General features: G+C 38.7%; 1 protein-coding gene across 1 annotated transcript in view; it reads right to left on the reverse strand.

Moving 5' to 3' along the window:
• The window catches only part of GULP1 (GULP PTB domain containing engulfment adaptor 1), a 330,502-nt gene extending 310,295 nt beyond the window's left edge, over positions 1–20,207 (reverse strand). The window contains exon 1 of the mRNA XM_068967678.1: positions 19,976–20,207. The gene's annotated coding sequence lies outside the window, so the exon portion shown is untranslated. The remainder of the gene's footprint in view (positions 1–19,975) is intronic.
• Between the last annotated feature and the right edge of the window lie 1,200 nt (positions 20,208–21,407).

Below are 21,407 nucleotides of genomic sequence, written 5' to 3' on the forward strand. Positions count from 1 at the left end.
CAAGTTTATCTGTATCTCAGTAAGTCTTCAATAACTCATCTGGAGCTGCCATAATATCCCACAGACTATACATTTTCACTTCATCTTTTTTTGTAGAGGTTTAGCACATAAAATGTACAGGGGGTCCATAAATAAAAGAAAAGTACCAGTGCATTTCTATCTTTTTTTCCTTTCTTTTTTCATTGTATGTTTCTTTGTTTTCCAAAGTTTAACCAGATAAACCTTCTTTTAAAAATGTTAGGGATAAACAACATGATCAAAAGCTGATTTTTGTGAGTCTATAATTTTAATATTGAAAATTCGTTCCTAAAAGGCTTTTCTTGATAATAGTTTTCACACGCAAATTTACAAAATACAATGCTTGCTTTAGCCCTTGATAGAAATGATGTATTTTAAACATCAGACCTAAAAAGTATATTCCTCCTTGAGGTCCAAGTTACTTTTAAGCCTTGTAAGACATCATGAAGAGACTTAAAGATATAGCTTCCTCTTGTAACCAAAGTAAGTTGAGTCCAGGCACATGTGGGTGCTAATGTATTCATCTAAAAAGAGTGACCTAAGTGATCAAGATTTTAGGTCTCTAGTAATTATGAACACACCTTTTGAGTTAAAAATGAACCAAGACTCAGGGCGTAAGATAAAGCAAAGGAACAAAGACTGACATTTGTGCCTATCAGTTTACAATGCACTGGTCCTTCCTTCAGTCACCTGTTTACTTGAGGAAAAAGTATGCTTCTCACAGAAACCACTGCCAATGATTTATCTTTGATGACTTATTTTCTGTCTATATGTTATCAATCTACAGTATGTTACATTTATCCTTAAAAGTAACACAAATTTAAAGTCATAAAATGATATGGCTAAGACACTTCCCTTCAAGTTCTTCCTGCCCTGATACAAGTACATACACATAAACCAGTTCCTGAGGTCTATACAGCACATCACTTGAAAAACAGTCAAATTACAAACTGATATGTAGCCATGATCCCAGTTTTTTTTTTTTTTTTTAATATAGTTGATTTGCAATGTTGCGCTAGCTTCAGGGGTACAGCAAAGTGATTCAATTTATATATATATTGAATATATAAACGGCAGTTTAAAACTCAACATTCAGAAACCAAAGATCATGGCATCTAGTCCCATCACTTCATGGCAAATAGATGGGGAAACAATGGAAGCAATGACAGACTTGATTTTCTTATGCTCCAAAATCACTGCAGATGGTGACTGCAGCCATGAATTTAAAAGACACTTGCTCCTTGAAAGAAAAGCTATGATCAACCTAGACAGCATATTAAAAAGCAGCCAACAAAGGTCCATCTAGTCAAAGCTATGGTTTTCCCAGTAGTCATGTATGGCTGTGAGAGTTGGACTCTAAAGAAACCTGAATGCTGAAGAATTGATTCTTTTGAACTGTAGTGTTGGAGAAGACTCTTGAGAGTCCCTTGGACTGCAAGGAGATCCAACCAGTCTATCCTAAAGGAAATCAATTCTGAATATTCATTGGAAGGATTGATGCTGAAGCTGAAATTCCAATACTTTGGCTACCTGATGCAAAGAACTGACTCACTGGAAAAGACCCTGATGCTGGGGAGATTGAAGGCAGGAGGTAAAGGGGACGACAGAGGGTGAGATGGTTGGATGGCATCACTGACTGGATGGACATGAGTTTGAGCAGGCTCCAGGAATTGGTGATGGACAAGGAAGCCTGGTGAGCTGCAGTCTATGGTATTGCAAAGATTCAGACACAACTGAGCAACTGAATTGAACTGATTCTTTTTATATATTTTATAAATATTTTTCATATATATATACATATATGTTCTTTTTTACATTCTTTTCCTTATAGGTTATTACACAATATTAAGTATAGCTGTCTGTTCTATAGAGTAGATCCTTGTTGGTTATCTATTTTATATATGGTAGTGTGTTTATTTTAATCACAGACTCCTAGCCAATTCTATTTTTAAAATTAAGGAAATGTCAAATCAGTCAATGAGACTCATTTTTTTCTTTAACTTTTTCAGTACTGTTAAAATTGTTTCAACAGTATCTGTCAACTGTAAATTTAAGAAGAAAGTGTTGCGATATATACACTACAAAGTTGAAAATAGTTTTCTTCTACATTATTTTAAAATTAAGGATTTCTTATTTGTTTCATATTAATATTTTATACTACAAATTTTCTTCCACCATATTTCATTTATATATATAGTCTTTTAATTCTAAAAGGAGAATATATATCTCAGTTCAAATTACACACTGCTTTAAGCTAATGGGGTTTGATAACTATCTTTGGTGCTGTGTTTGGATTTCTTTTTCTGTTTTGCATGTATATCTAGGAGGAGTTAAGCATCAGTATCAGTTCTCATTTCAATCCCAAAAAGGGGCAATGCCCAAGAATGTTCAAACTACTGCACAACAGCACTCATTTCACATGCTAGCAAAGTAATATGCAAACTCCTTCACGCTAAGCTTCAATAGTACATGAACCAAGAATTTCCAGATGTACAAGCTGGATTTAGAAAAGGCAGAGGAACCAGAGATTAAATTGCTAACATCTGCTGGATCATCGAAAAAGCAAGAGAATTCCAGAAAAAAACATCTACTTCCGTTTCACTGACCATCCTAAAGTCTTTGACGGTGAATCACAACAAACTGGAAAATTCTTTAAACAGATGGGAAATTATTAAAGAGAGGGAAATATCAGACCACCTTCCTGTCTCCTAAGAAACCTGTATCCAGGTCAAGAAGCAACAGTTAGAACTGGACATGGAACAATGGACTGGTTCCACATTGGGAAAGGAGTATCTCCAGGCTGTATATTGTCACCCTGCTTACTTAACTTATATGCAGAGTACATCATACGCAATGCTGGGCTGGATGAATCACAAGCTGGAATCAAGACTGCTGGGAGAAATATCAATAATCTCAGATATGCAGATAATACTACCTTAATGGCAGAAATCAAAGAGGAACTAAAGAGCTCCTTGATGAAGGTGAAAGAAGAGAGTGAAAAAGTTGGCTTAAAACTCAACATTCAAAAACAAAGATCATAACACCTGGTCCTATCACTTCATGGCAAATAGATGTGGGAAAAAATGGAAACAGTGGCAGATTTTATTTTCTTGGATTCAAAATCACTCTGGATGGTGACTGCAGCCATGGTATTAAAAAATGCTTGCTCCTTGGAAGAAAAGCTATGACAAACCTAGACAATGTATTAAAAAGCAGGGACATCACTTTGCTGACATATATGTCAAAGCTATGTTTTTTCCAGTAGTCATGTATGGATGAGAGAGTTGGACTATAAGGAAGGCTGAGCACTGAATAATGCTTTCAAACTGTGGTGCTAAAGAAGACTCCTGAGAGTCCCTTGGACAGCAAGGAGATCAAACCAGTCAATCCTAAAGGAAATCAATCTTTAATATTCTTTGCAAGGATTGATGAGGAAGCTGAAGCTCCAACACTTTGGCCACCTGACGTGAAGAGCTGACTCATTGGAAAAGACCCTGTTGCTGGGAAACATTGAAGGCAGGAGGAGAAGGAGGTGACAGAGGATGAGATGGTTGGATGGCATTACCGACTCAATGGACGAGTTTGAGAAAACACTGGGAAATAATGAAGGACAGGGAAACCTGGTATGCTACAGTCCTTGGGGCAGAAAACAGTCCGAGATGACTTAGCTACTGAACAACAAAAGCATCAACTAGGAATCTAGGTAATCAGGTTATCCAAAGACATCGAACTCTCACCAGTAAAAACTACCAAAGCTGCCATATCCCTCAGGGGGACTCTCACCACTCTACTGCACATTTCCGCAACTTGTAGGGTCCTTAAGATGCACCATTTCCCACCCTACGATCCTCCCTAGTGCACTGTTTGCAGCTCTGGAAACTTAAAACAAGTTTCTTAATCATTTACAAATCATAAAAGAAACAGCATAATCCCTAGGACATAGTGAACACTCTGTAAATGCTTATTTGTAAGGAAGAAAAAATATTTTTTTGCTCTGCCCTCAACTGAGACTCACAGTAAGAAGAGACAGATGACAAGAGAATAGCATACCAACATATTTAAGTTTTGAGTGACATGGTAGCTTTGATAAAGAAATGAAGACCCAAAGAATGATTAACCAGAACGTTTTTTGTGCTAGGTTTGAAGAAAAGTTACAGATCTTGCAAAGATGTGATAGAATAAAGAGAATGAGCTAGGTATAGTAAACCAGGGGAAACTTGGCAAGAGCATTCAGGTTCCTCTCTCTGTCCCACAGACAGGGCACCTCTCACAGGATTTTATGATCTGGTTCAGGAGCAGGTCAGAAAGTCCTTCCCTCACATGCCATTTCTCAAATTCCTTCAGGTTGAAACATTCAATATGTTAAGGTGCTATATTTTGAGGTAGTGTGTCCTGAACCCTGTCATATGCTTGTTATGTCTCTCATTCAAAAAATCATCTTTGATGTGGATTCGCAGGTATAAGAAAACAGGTTGAGAAGAGATCACATGCCATGAAGATCCTAATAGAGAGAGACAATGATGGGGAGGGGAAGGGGGGCGGGGGGTGGACACAACTATTCTTACTGTATTTTATTATTTTAGAACTAGTGAGAGTTGGAATTCGAATTATCTGAATACTTATCCCCTTCCTCATTGTATATCTGCTGTGAGCCAATTTATATTTTCTACTAAAATTTCCAAAGTAGAGAAGCAGAGTCCCTTTACAATAGTTTCCATAAAGTGAAAGCAAAAGTGGAGTCGCTCAGTCGTGTCCGACTCTTTGCAACCCCATGGACTGTAGCCCACCAGGTTCCTCCATTCACGGAATTTTCCAGGCAAGAGTACTGGAGTGGGTTGCCATTTCCTTCTCCAGGGGATCTTCCTGACCCAGGGATCCAACTAGGTCTCCCGCATTGCAGGCAGAGGCTTTACTGCTTGAGCCACCAGGTAAGCCCCAACTAAGAAGTTTATCTATTCACATTCAAAAATCCACGAGAATGTGGCTCCCTTTTAAATCAGGAAAAGGTCACCAGAGGGCACTCTGATTCTGGTCAAAGGGATACCCCAGAACAATCCCTGGACAACTTCTAAAAGAACAATAATCCTCTGAGAATTGAAGCACTTTGTATTCTCTAGTTCTCTTGCCCAATTTTGAAAGAAGGTCATGATTTCATAGAGGAAGTATTTTAAGTATGTTTCCTGCATTTTTATGCAGAAAACTAATATGCACATCTCAATCACAGTAATGTAGGAGGTCTTTTTACTTTGGATGTCTCCAACAGTAACTTCTTCTAAGGTCTCTCAATTTTCTTTAGTATTCAAATTACTGGTTGTCCATTTCCCTCCAACCCAACCTCCATAATTTGAACATCCACACTAACACAGCGCTCTCTTCCTTGGCAATCCCACCACTACTCCTGTTCATCTCCACCAGCAATACAATCTTTAGCTTTCTGTTTGTCACACTTCCTCATTTCCAACAAATCTGCCCACTTTAACACTTTCCTATTCTGAGCCTTTTAGATTATTCCTGGTTTTGCTTGCCTCCACCTCCTCCTGTTAAGCTACTGGTTAACCATTTCTTATAAGGACAGCAATAATACTCTGAAATAAATCTCACCCTTGCTTTTGTCAACTCTGCTTTGGGTAATTCCTATCACCTTTAGAGCAAGAAGACAAAGACCCAGCTATATCTCCATACTTTGACACAACTAATTACAAAAAAAAAAAAAAAATTGTGTAAATGGTAAATTTAAATCACCAAAAAAAATCTAACTCAAGAACAGGGTAGCAGAAAGTAAACTGCTTATGGTTCCAGTGAACCAAAGTTTTATAACACTAGCTCTGACAAAAAAGAATATTATATGTCTGCAATGTTTTTTACCTCTATGAATGGATCTGCACTACACAATTTTCTTAATTTCATTCCCATTGGCTTTATCTTTTATATTTAAATTACATTAGATTTATCAAAACTCCAAGCTTGAAACTACTCAAACAAGGCACTAAGATTCCTTCAATGTTTCCTAAGGTATGTTGAATGTTTCCAATGCAATTAAGACACCAAACAACCAAATAAACAGTAATGTGATCTTATGGATTAGATTTTGAATTTGTATTTCAAGTCATTTATCTTTATTGAATAATGATTCTGATTTATATGTAGAATACATTCATCCCAGAATAACTTTAGTTAAGATGATTAATACAATTACTGTATTAAAAACATAATAGAATTTGGTGAATTGAGTAATAAAATATCTGTATAGAGTAATGGCACTAATTACACCCAAAGTTTACAAAACCCAAGTAGTCTATAAATTTTCTTTAATTATATACATTGTTTTTTCTAAAATGTTTATTTCAAATGAAGATACCACTTAATAACTATTCTAATTAAGATATTTTCTCATTTAAGAAACTGAAAGGTCTAGTTCAAATTGGTTTGAAAAATAAATTCCTTCTCTTACATGACAGTAAATCCAGAAATACAGTAGGTTGGTTCAGGCACCCAACAATGCCATCAAGTATCCAGGTTCTTTACATTTATTCTTTTCATCATGGATTCATTCGTTTTGTCCTCAAGCTAGATCTCCTCTTGGACACAAGATGATCTCCCATTGCAATTTCAAGCATCTATTCCAGAACAGGACAAATATCAGGAGCGGAGACGTGCCATCTCATCCAATGTCTCCTCTACCTCCCTCCAGTTCTGTTATTTCATACAGTTGATTCTGTCTGGGACAAGGAACAAGTGCCCCCTCCACAACCAATCACTGGCAAGGGGAATAGAAACATTGTAACTATTAGGTCAGCCTAATCCAAATTTCACTTTTATTAGAAATGAATTGCTTTCCCCTGGAAGCAACGCCAAGCAGCTGGAGTTCATTCCATGTGGACCAATACTCCAAAATGAAGATAGGGGAGGCTGTGTCCTGCCCAGATAAAAGATAAGAGACCATATATTCCTCATTGTCTAAGTCAAGGAGACCTTTCCAACTGAAAAGTTTCTTGGAGGTCCAAAGGTAAGTGATGTCTAGGTACCCATAGACCTTTTCAGTGGAATCCATCTAGCTAAGAGATGAGCATGCGCACAAGAGGGGTTCTGATATGTACCAAATATGGGCTCAGAACCAGGGAAACCAAAATCATTGACCAAAAGAAGCCCAGAAGAAATGCCCCATGTAAGTGATTTAAACTATCACAAGGGCATGGTTCTCTCCCTGAATCTGCCCGTGTGTCTATCCACATATACTGTATTCTTTTTTCTCCTAATAAACACTTTAACTTGTTTCACTAGTTTTCATTTTTGTGAGAATTCTTTTCTGCAAAGCTGAAGGGCCAGGGCCTTGTCAATGACCAGTAGTCTACTGGCGAGGATTCAGTGCTTTCACTGCCACAACTCAACATCAGTCTCTGGCTGGGAACCAAAACTCTGCTTCAAGCCACTGCAGGCTGAGGCCATCCGAGATTACCCTGAGTTGTGTGGGGTGTAGTGGACATCCGAATAACACCAGAGTTCTATGGACAAAGAGGAATAAAGAAATCACTTGAATAAACAACAAATAACAAGGACTGTGATGTGACTCTTAAAAGTGAAATGTTTCTTATGAATTGATATGCATGAAATGGAAAGGAGAAGTAACTTCAGGTAGGACTTCCCAGATGGCACTAGTGGTAAACAATCCACCTACCAGTGCAGGAAATGCAAGAGACAGGGATTCTATCCTTAGGTCAGAAAGATCCACTGGAAGAGGAAATGGCAACTCACTCCAGTATTCTTGGGTTGCAAAGAGTTGGACATGATTGAGCATGTGTACATAGAAAATCACACCTGACTTAGTTATTCAGTGTCATTCAGAGAGAACAAGGAAATCCAACAGGGAAGGTACACAAATAAGTGCCAATGATGGTTGATGCTTGTCATTAGAGAAGACAAAGTGAAGCCAAAAACAAGAAAAAAACAAAGATAATTTTCATTCATTGTGATCTTGAAGCTACTGTCAATTTTCAAGTACAGAATTATTACCTTGCACGCATCCCTTGGAATGTTAAGGTGGTCCAGATCAACAAAAATTAGACTAATTTATAAATGTGAAGCCTTAAACCGTATTATGTCAAATTAATAATGTTAAAGAAATTTCTTTTGACATATATTCCAAAAAATAAAATTGAGTCAACAGTTTCAATTAAATCAAATATTAGTAAAACAGGAAACTAATTTTAAAAAGAATTGTCAAGACAAACAAAAAGAAGAAAGGGAACATACAGAAATAAATTACATCTTTGATGTTTTAATTATATATCTCCTTCATAACACCATAATTTGCTATACTTTTATGTATTATGTATTCTTATTTTCCAAAATTCTTGGCATGCATTAAATTTCTCATCAATAATGGTCATGACAAATGCACATCATATAACCAAATATACAAATTTAAGTAACTCAGTGATGCATAGACAAAAATCAAGTTTCCATATGTACACAAATTATTTTTTCCTTAGTATTCACAGGAAATCAACAATACTGGCATGGTTATTTCTTACTAAACAGGAGATACAAAAATCTGTTTCACGTATCTATTCTCTCTTGCAAAACATATTTACTCTCTCCTGCAATTTAAGAGGAACCTGAGGAGACAACACATTTATGTATGAAAAATAAATCCGTACAAGACAAAATTCCCAGCCAAATCCTTCCAAAAGTACTTAATGCTATAATGTGAGAAAGCTAAATCTGTTTTTTAATATACATATTCTAAAATAAAATGAAATGCTTCTTTGAACTGTGTCACTAAGTAAGATAACCAAAAACTCCACACATGCTTCTTGAATAAAGCAAATAACCTGCAAAATATGCACTATTTGTCAGATAGTAACTTTCAAAAACAATTTAGGACACCTCTGTACAGCTACACACTATCAGATAAAACTGAGTTGCATGCATGAGTGCTAAGTCACTTTAGTTGTGTCCAACTCTTTGCAACCCTATGGACTGTAGCCCACCAGGGTCTTCTGTCCTTGGGATTCTCCTGGCAAGAATACTGGAGAGGGTTGTCATGCCCTACTCCAGGGATCTTCCCAAGCCAGGGAATGAATGCCCATCTCTTATGTCTCCTGTATTGGCAGGCGAGTTCTTTACCAATAGCGCCACCTGGGAAGCCCAAAACTGAGGTAAGTAACTTCCATTTCTTTTATTCTCATTAAATGACAGCTAAACCCACTGGCTGCTGCTGCTGCTGCTAAGTTGCTTCAGTCGTGTCCAACTCTGTGCGACCCCACAGATGGCAGCCCACCAGGCTCCACCGTCCCTGGGATTCTCCAAGCAAGAACACTGGAGTGGGTTGCCATTTCCTTCTCCAATGCATGAAAGTGAAAAGTGAAAGTGAAGTCACTGAGTCATGTCCAACTCTCAGCAACCCCGTGGACTGCAGCCTACCAGGCTCCTCGATCCATGGGATTTTCCAAGCAAGAGTACTGGAGTGGGGTGCCATTGCCTTCTCCTGCTGGCAGTTCTTAAGAAAACAGTATAGGTTTCTAGAGGTTCTTAACCTTTATTGTGTCACGAATCCATTTAGCAATCTAATAAAGTCTATGGACTTCTTTTCAAAAACTCTATTTAAATGTATAAAATAAAATATAACTATGTAAAAGAACAGATTTATTATAGGATAGTAATTAAATTATATTAAAAACATTTTTACATATAGCTACATCTCTATAGATATGTCCATATATAAAAATAATACCTAGAAGTGGGTGTAATTATTATAATTTTAAGCTAGCCATAAACATAAAAATATTTCAAAAATGTGCAGAGTAATGAGACATGACAATAAATATGTGCAACTTCTAGAAATTTACAGGTAGCTAAGACTATTTGTGGGCTTCCCTTGTGGGTCAGCTGGTAAAGAATCTGCCTACTACACGGGAGACCTGGGTTCAAACACTGAGTTGGGAAAATCCCCTGGAGAAGGGAAAGGCTACCCACTCCAGTATTCTGGCCTGGAGAATTCCATGGACTGTATAGTCTATGCGGCTGCAAAGAGTCGGACACGACTAAGCAACTTTCACTAAGACTGTTTGTGTGTATGATTCCCTGACTTCAAAACTGAAATGTATCCTAAATCTCAGTGAGATATTCATTAGAGTAATAGTGCTATTGTTTTATATCCAAGTCCATGTAACACCCCACCCCACCCCACCCCACCCCTGGCCCCAGAGTGTGAAATGGAGCACACACTCTACTCTTTATGACTCCAATTACATGTTAGTTAGACCTGGAGAAATAAAAAAGATAGCAGGGTTTTTTTTTTTTTTTTTTCCCAAAGTTCTTAAACTCCCATATGCAATTACTAACGATTATGATCATCAACATGAAGAGAAAAAGGAGAACAATCTCCAAAGTTCTGAGACTGTTTGCTCTGTTAATCCATTCACATGGTTCTAGGCCTCGTATTTACTGTCTTGAATTGTCCTTATTCATTGCACGCTAACTCATCCTCATCCTTTGCACAGGAATCACTTCCATACTTTCATTACGGACACTGCTCTCCCTCATGCTGATGGATAATCTCCACTCCCTACTTCTTCAACATTCTTTCCACTGTAACACAGAATTATATGGAAATAGCAAGTTCTATTTAAGTCTATTTAATTGGATATAGGTCTCTATCACCTACTGCTAAAAGAACATAACTGCCAAGAAAAACTAGTGATCAACACATTAAATTCAACAAGATCGTACGAAAATACTTTTATTGGTCAACTTATAATTTAAACCTAGTTACATTTTTCAAAACAAGAAGGGAGTGGGCAAAAACTGCACATTTCTATGAAGATTTAAGAGAAAGTCAGTATCTCATCGAATAAGGAAGTCCTAAAGATTTATTTTTGTTTCAGTCACTCAGTCATGTCTGACTCTTTGTGACCCCATGGACTGCAGCACGCCAGGCTTCACCGTGCCCTATCCTTCACCATCTCCCAGAGCTTGCTCAAACTCATGTCCACTGAGTCAGTGATACCATCCAACCATTTCATCCTCTGTCATCCCCCTTCTCTTCCTGCCTTCATTCTTTCCCAGCATCAAGGAATGAGTCTTTTTAATGAGTTGGCTCTTCACATCAGGTGATCAAAGTATTGGAGCTTCAGCTTCAGCACCAGTCCTTCCAAAAAATATTCAGAATTGATTTATTTTAGGATTGATTGGTTTGATCTCCTTGCAGCCCAAGGGATTCTCAAGAGTCTTCTCCAAAGGATCAATTCTTCAGTGTTCAGCCTTCTTTATGGTCCAACTCTCACATCCATACATGCATGACTACTGGAAAAACATAGCTTTGACTATATAGACCCTTGTGGGCAAAGAAATGTCTCTGCTTTTTAATATGCTGTCTAGGATGGTCATAGCTTTTCTTCCAAGGAGCAAGTGTCTTTTAATTTTATGGCTGCAGTCACCATCTGCAGTCATTTGGGAACCCCCAAAAATAAAGATTTATTATAACATTGTTTTTCAAGGCCTCATCTGCACAACTCGAGGAAATTTCATTTTTCCAAATTAATTATAAATGTCCTAGTCGACCTATTTTTAAGCAATTAAGCCTATGATAATTCAGATCTTATAAATTTAGTGGTAGTTCTTCTTTTAAAACTAATTAAAGACAATGTTGGCAATATAATAAATCTTAATTTTTTGCCATTAAGAATTTTAAAGTCTTTTTCCTAGATATCCAGAGTCACAATGATGTATTAAAACAGAAATAATAGTTCACAGCACTTGAAAAAAATATCTACTCTTATTATAGAGCATTGTGACTTTGTAGATATGAAATTTCAGTAGACTTTTGCCATTTGAGATGGCATTTAGGTAATTTTGAATACAATTCATTTACTCAAATGTTACTCTTAACAATTCTCTCAAATCGTATTTTGCTAAACTACACTGCATAAGCAGCTTCTTACCCAATTACTATATGCCAGCATAGATAAATTGCTTTGAAATTAACTCATTTATACAATTGTTCTTTAAAATAAGCCAAATTTTTCTGCATTTATGTGTACTACCAGCAATGATCAACATTTAAGGACATTTTTACAATTATAATAATGCACATCCTCAAGGAAGTAGTAGGAAAGTTCTACATCAGACAAAATTCTGTATTTTTCTGGAGTTCTTCAAAGGCAGACAAAAATTAAACAGATTATGAGCATACCATGCACAGTGACTTTAAAAACACTTTACAAAGTACTCTGTCTTCTTAAATAAAACTCCTATCAGACATACCAAGCTGTGTTTTAACTCACCCAAATGGAGATCTGGGTAAATTAACCTATTTGCTGTTATAATTTTACTGGTACTCTAGATGGTTGTAAATAACTATAGGAGAAACCAAGAGGCTAAAATCAAGTTCATTCTATCAACCTTTTTTTTTTTTTTTTAACTGAACACTAATTACTTTACAATATTGTGGTGGTTTTTGCCATACATTGACATGAATCAGCCATGGGTGTATATGTGTTCCTCATTCTGAACCCCTCTACCACCTCTCTCCCCATCCCATCCCTCAGGGTCATCCCAGTGCACCAGCCCTGAGCACCCTGCCTCATGCATTGAACCTGGACTGGTGATCTATTTCACATATGATAATATACATGTCTCAATGCTATTCTCTCAAATCATCCCACCCTCGCCTTCTCCCACAGAGTCCAACAGTCTGTTCTTTATATCTGTGTCTCTTTTGCTCTCTTGCATATAGGGTCATCATTACCATCTTTCTAAATTCCATATATGTGTGTTAATATACTGTATTGGTTTTTTTTCTTTCTGACTTACTTCTCTCTGTATAATAGGCTCCAATTTCATCCACCTCATTAGAACTGATTCAAATGTATTCTTATTAATAGCTGAATAATATTCCATTGTGTATATGTACCACAGCTTTCTTATCCATTCGTCTGCTGATGGACGTCTAGGTTGCTTCCGTGTCCTGGCTGCGATGAATACTGGGGTACATGTGTCTCTTTCAATTCTGGTTTTCTCATTGTGTATGCCCAGCAGTGGGATTTCTGGGTCATATGGCAGTTCTATTTCCAGTTTTTTAAGGAATCTCCACACTCTTCTCCATAGTGGCTGTACTAGTTTGCATTCCCACCAACAGTGTAAGAGGGTTCCTTTTTTTTCACACCGTCTACAGCATTTATTTACAGACTTTTGGATAGCAGCCATTCTGACCCGCATGAGATGATACCTCATCATGGTTTTGATTTACATTTGTCTGATAATGAGTGATGTTGAGCATCTTTTCATGTGTTTGTTAGCCATTTGTATGACTTCTTTGGAGAAATGTCTGTTTAGTTCTTTGGCCCATTTTTTGTTTGGGTCGCTTATTTTTCTGGAATTGAGCTGCAGGAGTTGCTTGTATATTTTTGAGATTAATTCTTTGTCAGTTGCTTCATTTGTTATTATTTTCTCCTATTCTGAAGACTGTCTTTTCACCTTGCTTACAGTTTCCTTCGTTGTGCAAAAGCTTTTAATTTTAATTAGGTCCCATTTGTTGATTTTTGCTTTTATTTCCATTACTCTAGGAGGTGGGTCATAGAGAATCGTGCTATGATTTATGTCAGAGAGTGTTTTGCCTATGTTCTCCTCTAGGAGTTTTATAGTTTCTGGTCTTACGTTTAGATCTTTAATTCATTTTTGAGTTTATTTTTGTGTATGGTGTTAGAAAGTGTTCTAGTTTCATTCTTTTACAAGTGATTGACCAGTTTTCCCAGCACCACTTGTTAAAGATCGTCTTTTCTCCATTGTACATTCTTGCCTCCTTTGTCAAAGATAAGGTGTCCATAGGTACATGGATTTATCTCTGGGCTTTCTATTCTGTTCCATTGATCTATATTTCTGTCTTTGTGCCAGTACCATACTGTCTTGATAACTGTTGCTTGTAGTAGAGCCTGAAGTCAGGCAGGTTGATTCCTCCAGTTCCATTCTTCTTTGTCAAGATTGTTTTGGCGATTCAAGGGTTTTTGTATTTCCATACAAACTGTGAAATTTGTTCTAATTCTCTGAAAAATACCATTTGTAGCTTGATAGGGATTGCATTGAATCTATAGATTGCTTTAGGTAGTATACTCATGTTTACTATATTGATATATCAACTTTTAATTACCCAAATTGGAGATCTGCTACCACAGCACACATGGTTCTGTCTGCTTTCCAGCTAAAATGCTGTCTAAACACACTCTTTCTTCATTCAAATACAAAGTGAGAAATAGAGCTAAGTTATCATTTGATGAAACATTACATAACTATTTAAAAAGGTTATATATCCAGTCCTGAATGATTCCTTTAGTAGGTTACTTGTGCTCTATATTTTCTTCTACCAAACCTCTCAGCTAGCTGTGTTTTGGCCATTTAAATGGCTATCATCACTTCTACAAGAGAATGGATTAAAGACTGAACCCAAATCATTCAATCTGCTCTTGGTTAATAGATCTGTCAAAGTTTAAGGTCCCTGAAATTCTTCGAGGACATGTGGTTGAAGTTTCAGGGAACAGGTCAACTATAACATCAGATAACCAAAAGAAATAGCTATACAATACAAGGAAAACATTACATTTACACACAATTCTCACTTCACAGAACCTTATAAATTTAGCAGTGGTAGTAATCTTTCAAGAAGTGCATTTACCTTCTGACAGTGGTTAACTGGGTGGTTGCCTGTATTCTAAAGAAGAGTAGAAAAGACTTTGATGATTATGTCACCATCAGAGCCATTAACCAAGAATGAGGATACCAGATCTTTCCCACTAATTCTCTTAACCTTTATGGGTGTAAATAAAAGCCTGAAAACCCCATTAAAATTTGGGGCAAAAAATCAAGTATCTTTAGTTAGATTTATCTGGGAAAGATTTTAAATTAATGGATAAAATTAATTCAGAAATATCAATTAGTTGAAATCATTTTCTCCCATGAAAAATATACCTAGCACAAACAGAGAAACATCAAAGAATACATATGGTCTATAATTCTATGTACATATATATACATATCCATATAAGCATATATGTGGAAGAGGGATATCCAAGTCTTGGAAGTTTCTAGTGTATAATCTGAATCTCCTCTTCAGAAACCATGTGATAAGGATTATATGTAGGTATATTTATATAAGGCTAATAGCAAGAAACAAACATGAAATAAAGACAGCTATTACTATGTAGATATTATCTCATAGGTACACTCTGAAAATATATACAATGTTATTTGAAACTCTTTTAAAAATTTATATTAATATTTGCAATCACAATTACTACATAAATTAATTCATTCATATTGAGAGAGAAAATTAGAGCAATCTTTCCAAAACTATCCTTAAGTATACAATATTGAATGATGAAACTTATTCCAAATTTACCATAACTATACCACTTTAACAGTAAACAGAAAATTTGCACTTATTCTCCTGCACAATATTTGAGTCAATGAACTGTCCTCTGAGAAAAAACAATCATGCACCATATGCATCATTAGAGTGGTTGGAAACATTTTCTTAAAATAAAACAAACACAAAACTAGCAAATCACAGAACGCAAAAAGAGTATAAGAACGGTTTTCTAAGCCTAACTCTGGAATAATGACTTAGAACCATTACCTTTAAAAATAAAAAGGTTGATTTCAATTTCATATCCTCACTGGAAGCAAAGCAATTTCTCTGCTCAAAGTTTATACTATTTTTCCTCTCTAAATTTGAATACGTTTCAGCTCCCATAGGAATAAGCTTAAGTTTCCTGAACTCTAAATCCATTAAGACAAATACTATTATATCTACCAGCCTCTAATGCGTTTAGAGACCAGGGCTCACAGCAGTCAGGACCTGTAACAACTTTTGAATTCACTATTATATTTGAATAAAATAACTGTTTTTGTTCTTCCAAGGTTATAGAAAACAAATTTCAGTTTTTCAGAATGAACCACAAAGTACTGTGCTAAGTAGAATTTAAATTTTAAATTATCTTATATTCAGCAATGGTGAATAAGATTTTTAAGACTTTAAAATCAAAAGCAAAACTGGATATTTTACATTAAAATTACCCTATCACATCCTTGAACAGTCACTCATCCTGTGATTATTCAAGAAAAGTATCTGCTTTTAAGTCTGTTAATATGACTATAAATTCAACTAAAATTGTCCTTATAATCCCACTTTTTACAGATTCGATTTTAATGATAAGGTTTCCTCAGTGGGTGAGTGGTAAAGAATCTACCTGCAACGTAGGAGACACATGTTCTATCCCTAGGTTGGGAAGATCCTCTAGAGGAGGGCATGACAATCCATTCCAGTATTCTTGCTGTGGAAAAAATCCCATCAACAGAGAGGCCTGGCAGGCTACAGTCCATAGGGTCAGAAAGAGTCAGACACTACTGAAGCAAGGAGCACTGCAGGGCACTAAGTCTAAAATTAAAAGTTATGACTAAGTATTTTACCAATAGATCTTACCCTTTACTTACCCAATTTATTCTGTTTTATTTCTCTAATACAAGGACCTGTTCACCTGGAAAATAATTTTTACACATCCAAGAATACACTCAATTATAAAAATAGGTAGTTTGTTTTACTAATTGATATATCAAACTAAAAATTAAATATCTCACAATTATTATACATGTATCAATAGTTTAAAAGTCCATACATTATGAACAGCAATATAGATAACACATTATATGTTGGTAAAATGTGCAAGAAGTAAAATAACCTTCACAAATCACAGTGCTGAGAAGTTCAGGGCTGGGATTTGATTCAAGCCTGATGTTTCCTCAGACATAAAAACTACACAACAAATATTGGTTGAATCAATTAATGAATGGCTCCTAAATCTACCCTCTAACTTTTTAAGGAAACTACTGTGGCTATTGGGAAAAGAAAGTTTGTTTATACATCATAAATGTATCTCAGTCTCTCAAGTGTTATTTCCGAGAAGGGAGCCAAATTCTGCAAATATGTTTGGTAATTTCTCATAAAAGCAAAATTGAGCTGGTCTTAAAAAAATAATTGGTCCATGAGTATAAATATAAACCAAAATAAAAAGTAAATGAATTTGCTGATTGTCCTTTTCTGTTTGAGAGAATGACTCAGCTTTTGCCATAAGGAAATCTCAGCCAGTATTCTTTAAAAATAAAATTTATAATTAAACTACAACTATGATTAAAATGCAAGCTAGCAATTTTTATAAATTAAACACAGATATGTCACTATTATATGTGCAATTTAGATATAAATTTTCCAATCTATCCCTATAAATCTCAGCTGAATCAACCAAGACAGAAGCCCTATGACCTTTATGCTTAAAAATATATTAACATAAATTCATCTCTTTAATGCTCACTATAAGCTTCTAACTATGTAAAGGAAATTTCTTTATTTTGCAAGTGGAAAAACTGAAATCATAGACAGGGAAAACACTTTGCCAAGGGTGATTCATAAAGTCAATCTCAGAGAGTAGGCTGATATCCACAATCTCAAACTCACCAACCCAGTGGAAATACAAGCCATATCAGAATGTTTTACTGTTCAACAACCCCAAACCCACAACAGTAGACCTAGCTTCCTGAAAAAAAAAAAAGAAAACATGAACAATTTTAACACAAAAAAGAAAGGCCCTAATTGCAAATAAGATTCTTCAGTTCCCAGCTAGTCTGAAACTTGGAAGCAGCAGGGCCTTACCTATTGGGCCAGTGTGTGAATACTGAGATCACACCAACTTCTACTCCTTCAGGTGAAAGAGCAAGATCTATTATTGAGATCACTTTTGACAAACACAGGAAGACATTTGGACCCATTTTCCACTTCAGTTTCATGGCCTAATTCTGTGCTGTTTGAGAATACCTAATTGAATTATTTGATTTAGGTGGAAAAACATCTGCTCCAAACCCAAGTCTTCAGTTCTTACTGGCTATGAAAACAAAGAACATCAAGATCAAGGGCTTGAAGCTGCAGCAAGCCTGGTCCAAGTGGGGGAGAGAAATAGCAACAAAATGTGGGTATCCCCAAAATATGATCAGCACAAAAAGCATCAGATCCCCAGCTATTCCACTGCACCACTGATAGGGGCAATGGTCAGACTTTCCTCCTAGGGTACTTCTTTCACTCTCCTCTGTCACATCCCACTGCAGTCTATGCTTAGTTTATTTTTTTGGCCAGGAAGACTGATCTTAGTCACCTAAAAGTTCTCACTGCAAAAGAAACCCCTTGTTTAAACTCAAGTACAACCAACAGCTCCTTTCCAATCATCCCCTGCAACTTCCCCAGTCCCTTTTATGCCTGGCTACTGAGCTCAGTCTAGTTTGGGTGCCCGCCAGCTTCCTCTCTTCTTTCCTTGTCAGTCGTGAAAACTTGGAAAACACTCCTGGACAGCTCAAGCAGACCTTTTAGTTATCCAGTGGGGCAGTACCTTAGCCTGTCTGCTGTTTCCAGCAAGGCTTGTAGTCGCCAGCGACTGCACTCTCCCAATTGAGTTTTCTAGCAAGGCTACTTATTTATATCGGGGAAGGAGGCAAAGAATGGCAGAAAGGCAGGCGATTTGCAAATCTGAAAAATGTCCAACTCCTTGTCTCAGTTTCCTACCTCCTCACATTCAGTCTATCTCATTACTGCCCTCCTTTTAGCTACCCATTTGGCATCAAAGACAAAATCATCCCTATCAGGGTCTCCTTGCAGTCCCAGAAATTAACAAGGGGAGTCACAACTGGAAACTCTCCAAAAACTTTTATTCTCTAGTGCCGATGCAAGATTAAAAAAAAAAAAAAAGTCCCAAAATAAATTTATTAAACCCTTCTTAGTTGCATTACTCTGTCAAACTTGCAGACTGAGTGCATGTAAATTTGATTGCCACTGAAAGTTAAAGCTGGAGCAATTGGGGAAAACTGAGGATACAGGAAGAGGTACCTTGACTGACATCCCGCACTTACTCGGGGTTTGCCCAAGGTACTAAGTGCACCCGCCAAGCCCAACACCAGCTACGTCTCCCTTACTCTACCCTGGCAGGCTAGTTCCAGCTGCGGCTTCCAGCTTCCTGTTCAAGTTCCATTCAACATCGTAAACACATTCCAAGAAACCCAGCCTGCCCAGAGTTGCCTCCCGCACACAGGGAACTCTGAGCTGCGGCCCCAGGAGCCGCGGGGAAGAACCGACTGTGCTGGGTCCTGATGCGTGCAGGGAGCCAGCCCCCGAGGTGGTGAACCCCGGGGAGCAAGCTCGGCGCGGGAACTGAGAGCCCAGGGTCTCATCAACCCGCAGCGCCGCGCGCCGCTCTAAGGTAGAGCCTGCCTGAAGGAACTACATGACCCACCCAGTCAAAGGGTAACCGTGTGGGCGCCGCCCCTGAGTTTGGGCCCTCCCAGCCCTGGGCTTTAAAGAATCGGCGGCCCGGCCTCGGAGCTTCGCGCCTCCCCACCCCCATGCCCACACACTGCCGGAGCCAACAAAAGGGAGGTTACGCTGGAAGAAGTTTCGCTCCTGGGTCGCCTCGCGGTGACCCGGCGATGACTTGCCTGCTCAGCCTCGTCTGGTCCGCACACTCTCCGCCGTTCGGATCTGCCGGCGTCCCGCCAAGCTCCTGCCCACCGGCCCCGGCCCCCCGGGACCAAAGTTACCACAAAGGGCTCCAGGAGTCGGGAGACCGCGGCGTCCCCGACCTCGGAGGCTCTCCGTCATCATCCCGGCAGCACTGCCACGGCAGTCGTCAACAGGTCTCAGCCGCCCTTCTTGCTGAACGACTCCCTGAGCTTTTCACCGTCCTAATTTTTGCAACCTGCCCCGCGGCCGCACGCAGCACCGCACTACCCCTTCCTTCCCCGCCACCCGGCCGCGGCTGACCACCGCCCGCCGCCTCTCGGGATGTCAGTTTAAAAGAGACTGTCTGCTACCTGGCGGGACGCGCGGCTACCCGGGAAGCCCTCAGATGAAACCGCGGTCTCTCCGTACCTTCCTGACGGATACAGTCGGGTCAGGCTCCGGGCAGGGGCGTGGAGAGCCGCGGGCGTCCTCGGGGCCGGGCGATCTCCGCTCAGGCACAGCCGGGGCGCCGTCTCCGTGGCCGAGAGGGAAAGTTTCTCTACGTCAACGGCGAGCTGGCCTCGGGACCCTCCGGCTCCCGTCCCCTCCCTCGACGCGCTCGCGGCCCCCTCCCTCCTCTTCCTAATCGGCTGAAGCCGTTACTGGCGCGGGCTGGCGGCTGGGGCTCGAGGCTCGGGACTCCGGGTCGCTCCCGGCTGGGAACGCGGGGCTCCCCCTCTCGGCCAGAAGGAAAGTCTCCCAGACGCGGCTGGCGCACTTGGGGCGGTCTCCTTGGACACTTCCAAACGGGACGCCTGTGTTCCAGCTCGCTGACTTTCTTCAGTCTTGGATGCTCGTCTCCGAGAGGCCCACTGGGTGCTGTGGCATCTGCACGAAGGACCCAAAGGGGAGAGGAATGTGGAGAAGGCTAGGCCTTTACCTAACCCAGTTCTTAGTTGGCACAGAAGCCAAAACACAGTTCCACCCACCCCCCTCTTCGTCCCCCCGCCGCGTTTCCTTTTGAACCTCCTCCCTGAAGAACCGGATCGCGATTATTAGCCTTCCCTTATCTCTCTGTGTTTCCGAATACAATTTTAAAACACTTTTGCTGCTTAGCAAGGGGAGAGGAAGGTTTAAAAAAAAAAAAAAAAGTCAAAAAAGCACACATACGAGTAGACCATTGCAGCGTTTATCAGGAAAGCATTAACACAGTTGCTGTTACCCTGACCGCACAACACTTTTTTTCATCTTTTTCTCAGTTTTTAAAAACAGACTGAATCTCTGCACTTCTTTATGCCTTAAAAAAGCAGAAAAAGAAAAAAAAAATACCTCCAACACCAGATCATGCTCATTTTCTCCATTCAGATGTTAACCTCCAAAATTCAAGACTTCTATATGGGGTTCGAGGGAAAACAACAAACCATTTTCACTAACACGTTTAAGCGATTCTTTGAGGATGAGAGGACATTTACCAAAGTTTTGGGGGACGCCGCGAAGAATTTAGTTTACTATTTTTTTTTTTTTAATTTGAAGGTGAAAACAGATGGAGAAAGGGAAAACAAAAAGTTTTTTGCAGGAATAATAAATATACTGTATTACAGTGGAATCCAGGGCTTAGAATCAAACTAGTCATATTCCTTTCCAGATTCCGTGCTTAACTCATTCTGTGCCCTAGGACACCGGTCGCAATCACAGCTGCCAAAAGGAGTTATGTAATAGAACTCGCAGTCACAGTCACATTTACAGGAATTAGACTAGTGTCAGGCACAGAGAAGGTATTCAATAAATATTTGGTTCTTGTATGCCACTAGATTTGACTATAACTAGAAGATGGTACTAGAAATTTCCCCCAAAGACCTTA

This window comes from Capricornis sumatraensis, chromosome 3 (assembly GCF_032405125.1).
Source record: "Capricornis sumatraensis isolate serow.1 chromosome 3, serow.2, whole genome shotgun sequence".
NCBI classification, from domain to species: domain Eukaryota; kingdom Metazoa; phylum Chordata; class Mammalia; order Artiodactyla; family Bovidae; genus Capricornis; species Capricornis sumatraensis.